The following is a 13,945-nucleotide window of genomic DNA, read 5'->3' as shown; positions in this document are numbered from 1 at the left end:
CTATTTGTCTTAATGCTTCGCAACTATAAGGATGTTTAGATAAGCAGTTTAATGCAATTCGATCAACATATCACCGGACGATTGAGTAGGGCTCTTGTGGTTGATAATTGTAATTTCATTTAAGGTGAATATCACGCTCTTAAGGATTGCGTGGTTTTTCACAAGGTTTTTAAAAAAACTTAATGAGTCTTGCATGTTCATATTTGATCTGAATATCACAGACGGATTGCATTTTTTATATTAATTGAATATCACGAGAAGAATATGCATAAGGAAAACCTAACATTCAAAATTGCATGTGTAATTCATAAGTAATTGGTAAAAATACATAAGATTGTTAAAGTGACCGGAACTCTAATGTCCTTTTACCAAGGTTTTCTCACAACTGCATGTTTTCAATTTGGTTTCTTAAAATTATTTTCTTACCAATTTCTTTAATTGTTTTTATTAAAATTCATTTTTATTATTTTAAATTCTAAAATCTACCTTTTCTAAATTTTGTTTTAAATAATTAATTAAAATTTTGTTTCAACATAAATTATTTTAAATAATTCTTATGGAGAACTATCTTGCACGAGCATTTTTACTATAATTACCTTATACTTTTACATATATTTTAAGTATTTTTATTTCTATTTTTTGCAAGTAGTAAAAATCATATCACCTATCGAAGGAAAGCCTACAAGGGTACCTTTGTCAAACCTAGTGCTCGGTCTAGTTACTTTCCAATCACTCAGAGCAACTCCACCCATGGAGCATTTCCCCCTGGCAATCCACTATTGAATCCACCCTTTTGAACAGTAACTGCCTTTAATGAATAGTAACTGCCATTAATGAACAATAATTGCCATTTGCATCTCCACCCTTGGAGCCCTCCCCCTGGCAATAGGCAATAAAATATTAGTTTTTTTTGTTTGTTTAAATAATACAAAATAAAATTATTTGTAATTTCGGATAAGATTTTTTAAATCATTCTCGTTGCGCCACGTGTCATTTTATAAAAAAAACAATTATTTAGCGATGGATTTCGATAAGATTTTTATCCAATGTCATCATTGGATTTAAATATGTTTATTCCGATTTTTTACAATTTTTTTGGATTTTTTCCATTTTTTTAAATTTTTTTTTCCAATAATTAATTTCTGCCGTTGGATTTAAAAAAAATTTGAATTCCAACACTCCAGATTGTGCCACGTGTCACAACGGTAACTTTTCTTAATTTTAAAACTATTTTTTCTTTATTTATAAAGCATATTAATATCGACCGTTGATCTCAGATCGAACGGTTGATATTAAATCAGATTTTTTTTATTTTTTTTACCATTGAGATCCAACGGTCCAAATGAAGGAGCCGTTGAGATCGAACGGACCGTGGGAAGCCACGTGGCTTCCCAACGGTAATTGTGAAAGGCTGAAAAGTTAACTGTTTTTTCTGAAAAGCTGTCGGGCGACGCGCCCCCACGCGCGAGTGGGGTGCACGCGCCTGACAGAAAAAAAATAAAAAATGGGCTTGTAGCTCGGGCTCCGGGGCTGTCACAAATTGACAGGCCCCCTGCTCGGGCCTTCTCCACGAGCTCGGGCTCCTCATGGCTGGAGCAACTTGATAGGCCCTCAGGCATTTTCTTCTCCCCTGTCCCCCGGCCTATTGACAAGGCTGGAACTGCTCTCAAAGACGAGTGTTATGCTCGATAGGTTTTCGACGTGGAAAACCAAGCAGGTAAATCTGTTCAAAGGTTACTTTTGCCACACGTGTCAGCTGAATAATAGAGAGTTACCTACAACAAGGTCCACTCAGGAAAGAGATCATCTCCGGATATCTTCCATAAAAACCACCGGATCAAATGATCTAGACCTTTTAAATTTTACCCAACGGCAAAAAATTATTACAGTTTCTAAGATGTCAAAACAAGTGGGCCGTTGGATGAAATTTGAAAGGTCTAGATCACTTAATTTGATAGCCTTTGTGGAAGATTCAGAGAAGATATCTTTCCATCCACTCATACAACTAATCTACCAATTAGGACAGTCCAAAACTTAAAGCCCCAAAGACTTTATAGGCACATCCCCCGACCTATATAAAGGTACTGTTTGGTACGTGGGACGGGACGGAACGCAATGGGACAAGGCATTCCGTCCCACGTTTGGTGCGCCAAAAAACAGGCGGAACGCGCTGTTCCACGTAATGAGTTTTGGCTGAATTTTCGTTCCACCTCTTCCCCCTGGAATTACTCATTCCACCCTGTGGGACACAAAATTATAATTTTTTTAAACAAAAATACCTCTCCTCTTTTTCATTAATTCCATTGTCTACCATCCCCTCTCTCTCGTCGTCACCCTCTTTTCTACCATCCCTCTCTCATGTAGCCTCATCCTCCTTCACCACAAACCCATCAACCTAACTATGCCTATGCATTGGTTCATCCAAAGCCGAACCCTCCCTAATATCCAACAATCCGAGGGCAACCGAGGGTCGAAAACATGCATGTAAAAAAAAAACCCACTCCCAAGCAAAAGAAAACAAACCCACCCCAAAATATTCCCACCCCTGCTGCTTGCAACAAATAATCCCACCCCTTTTTAACCTAATCCTAGCAAACCCAACTTTTTCCCACCATTAGATTTTCAAATCATTTGGTTTGGTTTCAGATATGCTGAGTGCTATTTTGGTTTCAAACTCAGCTTCATCTCCGGCACCACCACTGGCAACAATGAACAAGAAAAAACTAAAGGGCAAAGCCCTCGAAATCCACTACAGGATCTCAATGCCATCATCGTTCACAGTAGCAACAATGGTAGCGATGCTTCATCTTCCATTTCCATTGAAGCCCTGCGAGGTTGCCTCAGGTTCTTTCTCTCTCTCATCATTCTTTTTCCTCTAATTCCAAAACCCTTTTTTACACAACAAGAAGCTGTTGAAAGCCCCTAAATCAGCTCCTATTATGAGGCCTTCAAGACCATCAAAATCCAATGACAAGAGGTCCAAATTCAATGCTTTGGAAATCCTAGAGAAACCCACCTCACGAAATGAAAGTAAATCTAAGAATGATTCTTCTTGTTTGTACCAATGGCAATCTGGAAACAAGTTGTCGGCTTCACTCCACCTTCATATATATGGCGGCAAAAAATCCAAGTTTTGCAGAAAATCCATTAGGTTGAGTCGATGGAGTCAACAAAGAAATATGGGTAAATTTGTCATTTAATCATTCGTTCCATTCCGTCTTGCTTGTACCAAACGCGAAATTGTCCCATTCCATCCTATGCTACCAAACGTAGCATGGAACTTATGTTTTGTTTCGTCCTGTTTTGTCCCGTTACGTCCCGTCTGCATACTAAACGGTACCAAAAGGAACGAATACTTCTAAGTAGAGGTCAAATCCAAGAGAGAATTTTAATTACGTTATGGAAAGCATCCTGGTAACACAACAAGATTTATAGCAAACTTCACTAGTGGATATAGCCCATTATTTCTGGTGAACCACTTAAATTTGTTCATGTTCATATCAGTTGCACTTCTACACCCACCAAAGTTTAATGATACTAGTACTTTGTTGACCTCCTAGTTTTAAGTGCTAACAGAGACCTATTTAATGATTTTGTGTGTTTAAGTTCAACTAATTGTTATTTCTCTGAGCTTGTTTTGTAACAATTATATTGTTTTAGTTCTCATTTTACACTCCTCATAAGTGTATTTTTCTTTTATAATAATAAAAATTTGTTTAACAGTTGTTTTCAGCTTTTAGAAAATGAAAACTGAAAATCAAAATTTGAAAAACTCACAAGTACCTTTCAGTTTATATATTTTCAAAAACTGAAAAACAATTAACAAAAAAAATATTTTATAAAAAGTTGAAAACAAAATTATTATCAAATGACACCTAAATATGAAAGTGTAAATCATATGCTACTCACCTTTTTTATCAACCGGTTGAATGGTAGGTATTACAATGTTAATCATTCATTCTTATTTGAAAGTGTAAATCACATCCTATTCACTTTTTTGATCATCTGGTTGAATGGCAGGTTCTGCTAGTCTTTTGATTGGTAGGTACTACCATTAGTTATAGCAGTAGGGTTTCACCCAAGAAAAAAAAAATTATAGCAATGGGGGACTTTCAAGTTTCAACTGTGGATTTGATGTTTTACGTCCTCAACACCTACATTTTATTGTTTGTTAGAATCTCACTTGTAAAGAATTTCTCTTGAGCAACCAGTACTACTGTCGGGTGATATTCTTCTTTACTTAAATGTGAAAGATCTTAAGTTCAAATCTCGTGGATGATGAATTCGATACCAAATTAAGTTGCACATTGTGTGACTTAACCGATCCCACTATCTCCTAAGTGTAAAAATATCGATGTACTTAAAAAAAGAAAAAAAAATTTCTCTGGAAATTGGGTACAATCAAACTTCATATTCTTTTATTGTTTTATTTATGAGGGAAGGGAGGAAAAAAAGCGTTGTAGATAAGGCAAAAAATTTTAAATAAGAGAAATGTTAAGCGGACTTTCTTAAAGTGGGATTGTTCATCGATGCTCTATCACTTCACAGTTTAATGTCAATTTCTATGACAACATTACATAACATTGTGCCCAAAGCATGAGATGACAAATAGTCCATGGAAAGACCCACTTTGGAGAGAGTCCCCTAAGCATTTCTCTTAAAATAATGTGTAGAAATCTTACCCTATAATTACGAAAGACTAAGAAAAATGAAGATTGGTTATGGAACATTCATGTACTAGTAGAATCACTCATTCAACTCTGATGTATGTTGTAATGAGAGTGATCGTACAATAATCAATGTACTTAAAAAAACCATAATTGACAATAAATAAGTGACTATAGGGTGTAGTCAATTTGAATTTCAGGGGATTTTAATAGACTTTTTTTAAGTAACAGATTTCAAAAAAATTTTAATGTACTTACAATTCTATATGGATTTTGACAGATTTATATGGATTTATATTATAGATTTTTATGGAATTGTATGGATTTTATTTGTAGATTTTGATGGATTTCCATAGTCTTTTCCTTTCATTTATCTTTATTAGACTGTTTTTATTTTTTTTTCAAATAACAAAAGAAACACCATTTTCTCCCTCCGTGCCCTAAAACATGATTATGCAGCTGCTTCCTTTTCAAGCCTGTCAACCCAATTCACACTTTTTAATTGTCTTATCCATTTTCTGTCTCCCTAAAGAATGATTGTTTTTTATTCAAATTCAATTCGGGGCATCGACAAGTGATTCAATTGGACTTTCAAGTGCAAATCAAATTCTTCTTCTTTGGTTTTGATTTTTTTACTAGTGGGTTGATATGTTCTTACATTATAGATGGTGGGTTTTGAATTTTGGTCTTACTTTGCCGATTTGATTGGTAATCAAACTTCTGGGTTTGATTTGAAATGGAATATTTATGTAGCTTAAGTCAATCTGCAACTCTATTGACAAACCTACCACTTCCATAGCAGATTCAATGAGTTTAACTGAGTAGTTCTAGCTGAGAAGTGAGGGCCGAAGAGAGGGAGAATGGAACGTAAGCTTGAAAGAAATCCTAGTTGTAACATCTCACATCGCCTAGGGGAGTGGATCTTGTATGCCTTATATATATATATTCACATCTCTACCTAGCACGAGGCCTTTTGGAAACTCATTGGCTTCGGGTTTCATCGGAACTCCGAAGTTAAGCTAGTTCGCGCGAGAGCAATCCCATGATGGATGACCCACTGGGAAGTTCTCGTGCGAGTTCCTAGAAACAAAACTGTAAGGGCGTGGTCGGGATTCAAAGCGGACAATATCATGCTACAATGGGGTCGAGCCCAGGATGTGGTGGGGGCCCGGGCCGGGATGTGACACTAGGGGTTGAGGTGGGATTGTATTTGGTGTTGGGGGTATATATACTTCAAGCTCTCAAATCCAACGAAATCCACTTCTTCATGAAATCCTACCAAATCTTTATTTTTTGAATGCCCATAGATTTAGAATCATTCTAAAAATATCTTTTAAAATCTCACTTAACTACCTCTGGATTTGGATGTATTTTTAAAATCCTTTTAAATCTTAATTTGACTACACCATGATTTTAAAGTCTTTTAAAATCATTTTTTAAAATCATAATTGATTACCCTCTGATTTTAAAGTACATTAAAATCATGTCAAATCCTAATTTGACTACACCCCCCTAAATACATAGATCAACGTCATCCACTTCTTTGTATTATATTCCGAATATCCTGAAAATCTCTCGTAGATACCTTTATACGTTTGGATGCATATGATATGGCTTTACTTGGAATAATTCTGACGTGTGATAGAAGAATGATTCTCTGTACACCCAAGTTTTGTACGTAGATACTGATATATTTTATTTAAATAAAAAGACTTATGCCCATATTAAAATTACCACAAAGGACTTTGTAATTTCTTATGGAAAATAATTATTAAACAACGTAGTAGCCAATATTGGTGAACTTCGTTATTGTTGAATTTCACTTCATTGTGTTTATTTAAACTTCACTTTGTCGTACTTTTCTAAAATTTGACCCAAGGTTCTTTGAAACTCTACTCAAATACTAGGAAAATGAGCGTCCAACAAAAATGAAAAATGATTGTCCAGAGAAAAATAATTTATAAAAAGTTAAAAAAAAATAAAAATAGGATTCTTAGACCAACTCCAACCGTTGGACTAAAACTCAAATTTTAGGTTCTAAACCTACCCAAACTTGCTCCAACCCTTAGACCAAATATGAGTTTTAACCCAAAACTCATTTTGGGACAAATTTAGGCTAGAATTCCTCTCTAGGTTAGTGGGCCGGTATGTATGTTTTTTCTTTAGTTTTATATTTAGAAATTCATTAAATTCAATGACCAATATCTAATATGATCAAATCCAAAGGTAAAAAGTAAGAAAATCTAATGGTCCAAATGTAAATCTAACGGCTAGAATAATTAAAAAAATATTCTTTCATATGTTTTATATTCTTTCATAATATTCCATGAGTTTCATGTTGTCGGTTTAATAATTTTTCAATATTTATCGGAATCTAAATATTTTTAGGTTAAAGTGTTCATAAAATTTAATTAAGATAGTCTATATAAATTTTCTTAAAAAAAAGTTACCTTAAGAAAAAAATTATCCTAAATTCATTATTTAATAATCTCGGACTAAAAAATTTAACCTGTAAGGGTTGGAACAGAAAAATTATTTTTGGGTTAAAACCTATTTTTTTAGTTAAAAATTTCATGTTTTAACCAAGAGTTGGAGATGGTGTTAGAAGTTCAGTAAATTATTTTACATGTACAAAGAAATAAAATGTGAGAAATAAATTAAATATCCATAGAAACAAAGGTGTTGGTTCTTTTTTTTTTATTTGAGCAAATGAAACAAAGGTGTCAGAAAAACACAAAATCACTCGTGATCATAGAATAGATGAATTGAATTTGCAAACACCCACCCACATCATCTTTCTGTCACAATTGGGCCTACTAAAGAGGGACCCGCAGTTTGGTCCTACTCCTGCCACATCAATCCAAGAACGCACTTGGGCTGGGTGGGAAACTGGGCCCTACAAGGAAGCTTCCTTCTTGAAGCTCCTGCACACGTGTACATTGACCCGATGTAGTCTACGTTGACAGAATCTTGACTGTTAAGTAGGAATGTTATGTGGTCGGGCAAAGCCACGTTGCCATGTTGATACCAGTGAATTCCAACACTGAAAAGAGTAAGGTCATCTCCAATCGAGGGTTGGTCAAATGACTCATTTTAGCCTTTTGACCCTTCAAGATTCTTCAATATATTAATATTTTAATGAACAGTACATGATCATATTTGTCTCCGTCTCCAACCGAGAGCCAGAGGGCCAAATGACTCGTTTTAGCCCTATCACAAAAAACTGTCTCCAACCGAGGGCCAAAGGGTTAAACATAATTTATTATTTAAATTTAAAAACTACAACTTAAATTTAAAAACAACAATAACTTAAATTTAAAAACTACAACTTATATTTAAAAACTACAACTAAAATTTAAAAATGACAAATTAAATTTAAAAACTACAACAACTTAAATTTAATATCCATAATTCTTATTATCTTCATCATCCGCCATCATAGGAGTATTATTGAAAAATTGAAACAAATATTATAGATGAAGGAAATATTGGAAAATATATTGAAGGAAATATTGAAAAATATTGAAGAAGGAAATATTGAAAAATATTGAAGAAGGAAATATTGCAAATGAAGTGAAGAATTGAAAGAACTTCACCATATTTATAGAAGAAAAGAAATGTTTAAATAAATAAAATAAAAAAACCCAACGGCTAGCTAAGTCAGCTAGCCGTTATATTCGAAAAAAATTTCAAACTATTTGTGTTGGTTATAACCGACACTAATAGTAAATAAATTTTTTTTTGCCTATGAATACCTATTACTGTCGGTTATAACCAACAACAATAGGAAAAACATAAAAAAAAATAAATAGCCAGCCAGCAGCCAACATTTTGGCCTTTTGGCCCTTTGAAATTTCGTGGGGCCCTCCTAGATTCCCCAGCCCTCTGGCCTAGCCCTCGGTTGGAGACGGTTTTAGGGCTATTTTCAGCCTTCTGACCCTCTAGACCCTTCGGTTGGAGATGACCTAATGCTAGGTTGACTATTTTTAGGTTAAACTTGTAAATTACAATATGTTAATAATAAAAAATAAGCTTATTAAATAATAAGTAAGTAATAATTTAATCATCAATAATAATCACATTTTATGGTTTATAAAAACCTCAACCTCTTATATTAGTACCATAAAAATCTCAACATCTTATGGTCAATAACAACCACATTTTTATGGTACTAACATTCTAAAAAACTATATTTGCATTGAGGATTTGAGTTTATTATTTATCTTATAACATACAAAGATATTATATTTTTGCATTAGTATTTTAGTGAATTTGATGGTATGAGATGAAGGGGTCAAGTGATTACGATTTCCTAGTACTTTACAAATATTTTTCAAAGGTCGTATGATTATATAGTGAAATTTTAAAGAAATAACAGTGTCAAACATATGGTATAAAAAGTATTGGTTGAGTAATACACCATCTCTTTATTAATTAAATGCTAAGTGGCACAACCAAGGTCAAAGAACAACAGAGTTATGGTGGTTTTTCTTCTTGGTTTAAAGCTTATGCTGCACAACATTTGCACAATCATGGTGGTCTTCTCTCTTTCATCACCTGCCCATACCGCTGGATGGTCCTCACATGCGTTTCTTCGGACTTCTGGATGGTCTCGAGACCACCTCGGTCCATACATGCATCCATTTCTGTCCATCGGTATTAATAAAATAAAAATGTGTGTATATTTTTATAGGGTAAAAATGTGTATACATTTTGGTTCAAATTTCTTTGTTTTACTGTGAAATGATGTGTGGTGGTTATCAATGTTATATAAATTGTTCTCATGTTAGAGGTTGACACAAATATGATTTTTACATGTGTTCTCTCTAATATTTTTTTTGATAAAGAAATATGAAAAGTTTGTATGAGATTGTGTAAAAGGACTTTCGTAATACAATATACTGCATTGTGATATATCGTAGTCAGTGTTTAAAATATCGCTATCAGAGGAAATATCGATATGCAAATTTGTGTAATACCGACAGATGAAATGATAAAAATTTAAAATGAAACTTCAGGAATTGTCAAACATTGTTATGGATGAAATATAAGAGTTTATCCTATATTTAACAAACGTGTTAGAAATATCGACGATATGTGTTGATTTTAGCCTAAATTTAAAGTTTATCTGATATGAGGTGAAGTTTAAACTTCACACCCAATTTCTTTATGTTTCTATGATTTTTTTGAATATTTACCTGAAAATATCAACCGTATTAAATAAATTTTAAATACTAATCGTAACCAATGATATAGAAATACCACCATAATTATATATATTTACGTCACAATGAGAAAACCAATGAGCCCCACAGCCCAGCGACAATGAAGCTTAGAAGTTGAAAGACCTAATATTTTGTCTGCAACATTATGATCCTACAATTGCGTCCTACAACTAGGGATGGGCAATGGTTATAGCGGACGGGTAATCACGGTTATTTACCCATAACCGTTTATACACATACCCGTTGGGTAATTACCTAAACAGTTATACCAATATCTATAACCGTTTATAAATGGTTAACCATACCCATAATTGCGTACCCATTTAACCGTAACTGTATACCCGTTTATCCATTTTTTAACCCATTTACTCTTTTTTGCGCCTATTTACATTTTTTTTAACTGTAAGCGTATACAACTGTCACATCCCGGCCTGGGGTCCACCACGTCCCAGGCTCGCTCCACCACCGTAGCACGACATTGTCCGCTTTGGGCCCCGACCACGCCCTCACAGTTTTGTTTCTGAGAACTCACACGAGAACTTCCCAGTGGGTCACCCATCATGGGATTGCTCTCGCGCTACTCGCTTAACTTCGGAGTTCCGATGGAACCCGAAACTAGTGAGCTCCCAAAAGGCCTTATGCTAGGTAGGAATGAGAATATACATATAAGGATCACTCTCCTGGATGTTGTGGGATCTTACAACAACTCCAATAATTCTAAAATATCAATTTGCAGCACCTAGAACATGAATTCAGACTTCAGAGTTCTAAAAATGTAAAAATATAGATATATGTGATGCTTAATTCTAAAATATCAAGCAGAACATTTGTATCCATTGTGAATTCAAACTAGTTTTACAAATAACAACCTAGTTTTACAAGCAGAACATGAATTCAAACTTTTCTAAGATATAAAGGACTAACTTCCACGACTACATAAGTGTATACAAAACATGTAAAACAAACAGGACATTATATCAGGAGAAAGAAAAGAAACCCATTTGTTAGAAATAGTTAGAACATCTAAAAATATGAATTCAGACTTGTTCTTCCACGACTTCCCTAATTTTAATTGAAAATCAAAATTACAGATTATTCATAAACGAGTAAACGGGTAACCGTTATAACCGCGGTTAATACTCATAACCGCCCATTTAAATTTTACTGGTAAACGGTTATACTCATAATCATTTAATTATCTAAACAGTTACCCATAACCGTAACCGCGAAATTTAAATGAGCGGATAACCGCGGTTACCCATAACTGATGGGTATTTGCCCATCCCTACCTACAACGTCATCTTTTATGTTCATGGTTTTTTATAATTAATTATACATTTGGATACTTTGAGTAATGAGATAGGATCAAGGGACAAATATTTTTACAAATACTTTTACACTCTTTTTAAGCATTTTGATTACATGATATCTAATGATTCTTATTTATTCATTAAGAGCACGTTTGTTACATCTCCTTATGAGGGATTGGCTTGGACTACCTTAAGTAGGACTATAATCCTACGTTTGGTAGGTTGTGGGACTAAAATAAATGGGACTCGCCTTGACTACGAGTCCCTGCGCGCTTCACTAAACCTCTCAACCTAATCCCACGCTTTCGCTTGGTATTAGCAAGGACTAGAAGAAGGAAACCAGGCCAACATCTAATCCCCACTTTCATTTGCTAAACCCCCCAGTCCATCGATGCTCCGCCTTCTTTTGTTGAGCCGTCACCATAGCCAGGCCGTCGACGATGACCACCTTCATCTTTTGTGCGACCAAGATTCGGTGTCATCGAGGGAGGACGACAATGAGCTTGAAGAAGAAGAGATCGTTGACGACCAAGATTCGGTGTCGTCGAAGCCACTGAAAGGAATAGCGCTGCAGTCCCACACTCTAGAGCATTCTTGGACCTTTTGGAGTTCTGGGATAATTTTGTTTGGTTGGTAGGAAAACTTACATGGATTTGGCGTTGCAGTGTGGAGTTCTGGGTTTAATTTTGATGTTAATTTCTTTCATTTCCTTTTTTTTTTTTTGGTTTAATTTTGAGTTCTGGGTTAATTTTGTTAGCACAATCTCTTTCTTGAAGGAATATACAGTGTGTGGTCTTTCTCATCATCGACATGCTTTGCTCATCTCCATTTTCTAGTGTTTTACGCTGCCCATATACAACGTGGCGTTGCATTTCTTTCTTAATTTCCTGTTCTCCTATTAACAAAAAAATTGGGTTAATATTTTAGTCCGACACTTAATCCGGCACTGCACTAAACACTTCACTATTTTTATCATGTTTAGTCTAAGCCAAGACAGTCCAACTTAATCCATAAAACTAGTCTAATCCGAGATAGTCAGGTGCAACAAACGCACCCTAAATGACATGGATGCTTATATGGATTTAACCAATATTAACGATAAAATAAAATCATAAAATATAAAATCTGGAAAATTAAAATTTTAATTAAAAAAGGAAGATAATTTAATTGAAATTGGTTCTCTCATTCCCTTTTCAATCAAGACTTGAACCCTAATAAAAAAATCATGAAACTTCTTCTTTGCCGATGAGGAAGCTTGATGTCATCACCATCACAATCATAAATTTGGGTGTAGTCAAAGTTAAGAAGTGGATTTTGATCTTTATTGTTGATTTGATGATTTTGATCAAGATTGGATGAACTAACTGGTGAAGAAGCCGCAGTAGGATCGGCTACAAAGTAGTCTAGCTGGTGGTCTTGTGTAACAAAGTAGTGTGCTTGGATCAGCGAAATTAGTCGTACCAGTCTGCAACAGATCATATTGAGATGAATCAGTACCACTACTTGGCTTTTGTGTACTGGAGTAGTAATGTTGTGGCATGTCCGTCGAAGCATTATTCATAAAACCATTGTGCTGAAGGTAGTCTTCTTGTCTAGCCATGCCTAATGAAGATGCCATAGTTGGGTCTGCAATAGAATTTGGTTGGGAAAGAACATGCTGCTTCTGCAAATGAAATCATATGGCCTCGCCATAACCGTCATTGGTATCATTGGTTCTTGTGTATCATGGTTGCATTGTGGCAAGTGCATTTGCTGCTGTTGATTGTCTGGCATAGCTAGTGATGAAGAAGCCACAGTTCGGTCTTGTGTAACAAAGTTTAGGGTCAAGGCTAAGCTCGTGCATAATCCAGCAACCACTTTCTGCAAAAATATTAAATCAAGGGACAAAGCTCGAGTTTATATTTACAAGAAGAAGTTTCATGATTTTTTTATTAGGGGTTCAAGTCTTGATCGAAAGGGGAATAAGAGAATAAATTTCAGTTAAATTATCTTGGTTTTTTAATTACATTTTTAATTTTCCAAATTTTACTTTTTTTTAGTTTTAGTTTATCTTTAATATTAGTTAAATCCACATAAGCATCCATGTCATTTAATGAATAAATAAGAACCATTGGATATCATGTAATCAAAAGGCTTAAAAAGAGTGTAAAAGTATTTGTAAAAATATTTGTCCCTTGATCCTATTCCTTGATTAATTTATTGCTTTATCTCCTTCGCTGGGACTAGGAGATGTGTTCACTACTTTTGGCGGTGGGTTGTACCCAAGTGGTCAAACATGACACTAATAACTACATATGCTAAGCTGTTGAGTTATATATAGGGAATTATTATTGACATTCCAAATTTCTCATTTTACATTCCAAACTTTCTATATTTAGAAAGAAAAATACACTTGTGAGGAGTGTAGAATGAGATTTTTGGAGTGCCAATAATACTTCTCTATATATATTATCTGTTGATTTAGGTTTGAATTTTATAAACAAGCATTAATTGAAATGTGTCTTGAAACTATTATTTAGTCTTAATTTATCGCATGAAACAAGTTTTGTCTCACTTGCTATTAAAAATGACATTTTCAACTTTTTTGGTCTTATTTCACTTGATTATGTTAAAGGATTGTAAATTTAAGGGAGATTTAACGAAAAGTCTGTGGTATCGTTCACTTTAACGAAAAATCACATTTTTACACTAAAAAAAATCAAACATGGTACTATTCACTTTACCCTTTATTTTGTCCTTATCA

Source organism: Malus domestica, chromosome 12 (assembly GCF_042453785.1).
Source record: "Malus domestica chromosome 12, GDT2T_hap1".
NCBI classification, from domain to species: domain Eukaryota; kingdom Viridiplantae; phylum Streptophyta; class Magnoliopsida; order Rosales; family Rosaceae; genus Malus; species Malus domestica.
Note: the sequence above shows the minus strand (reverse complement) of the source record.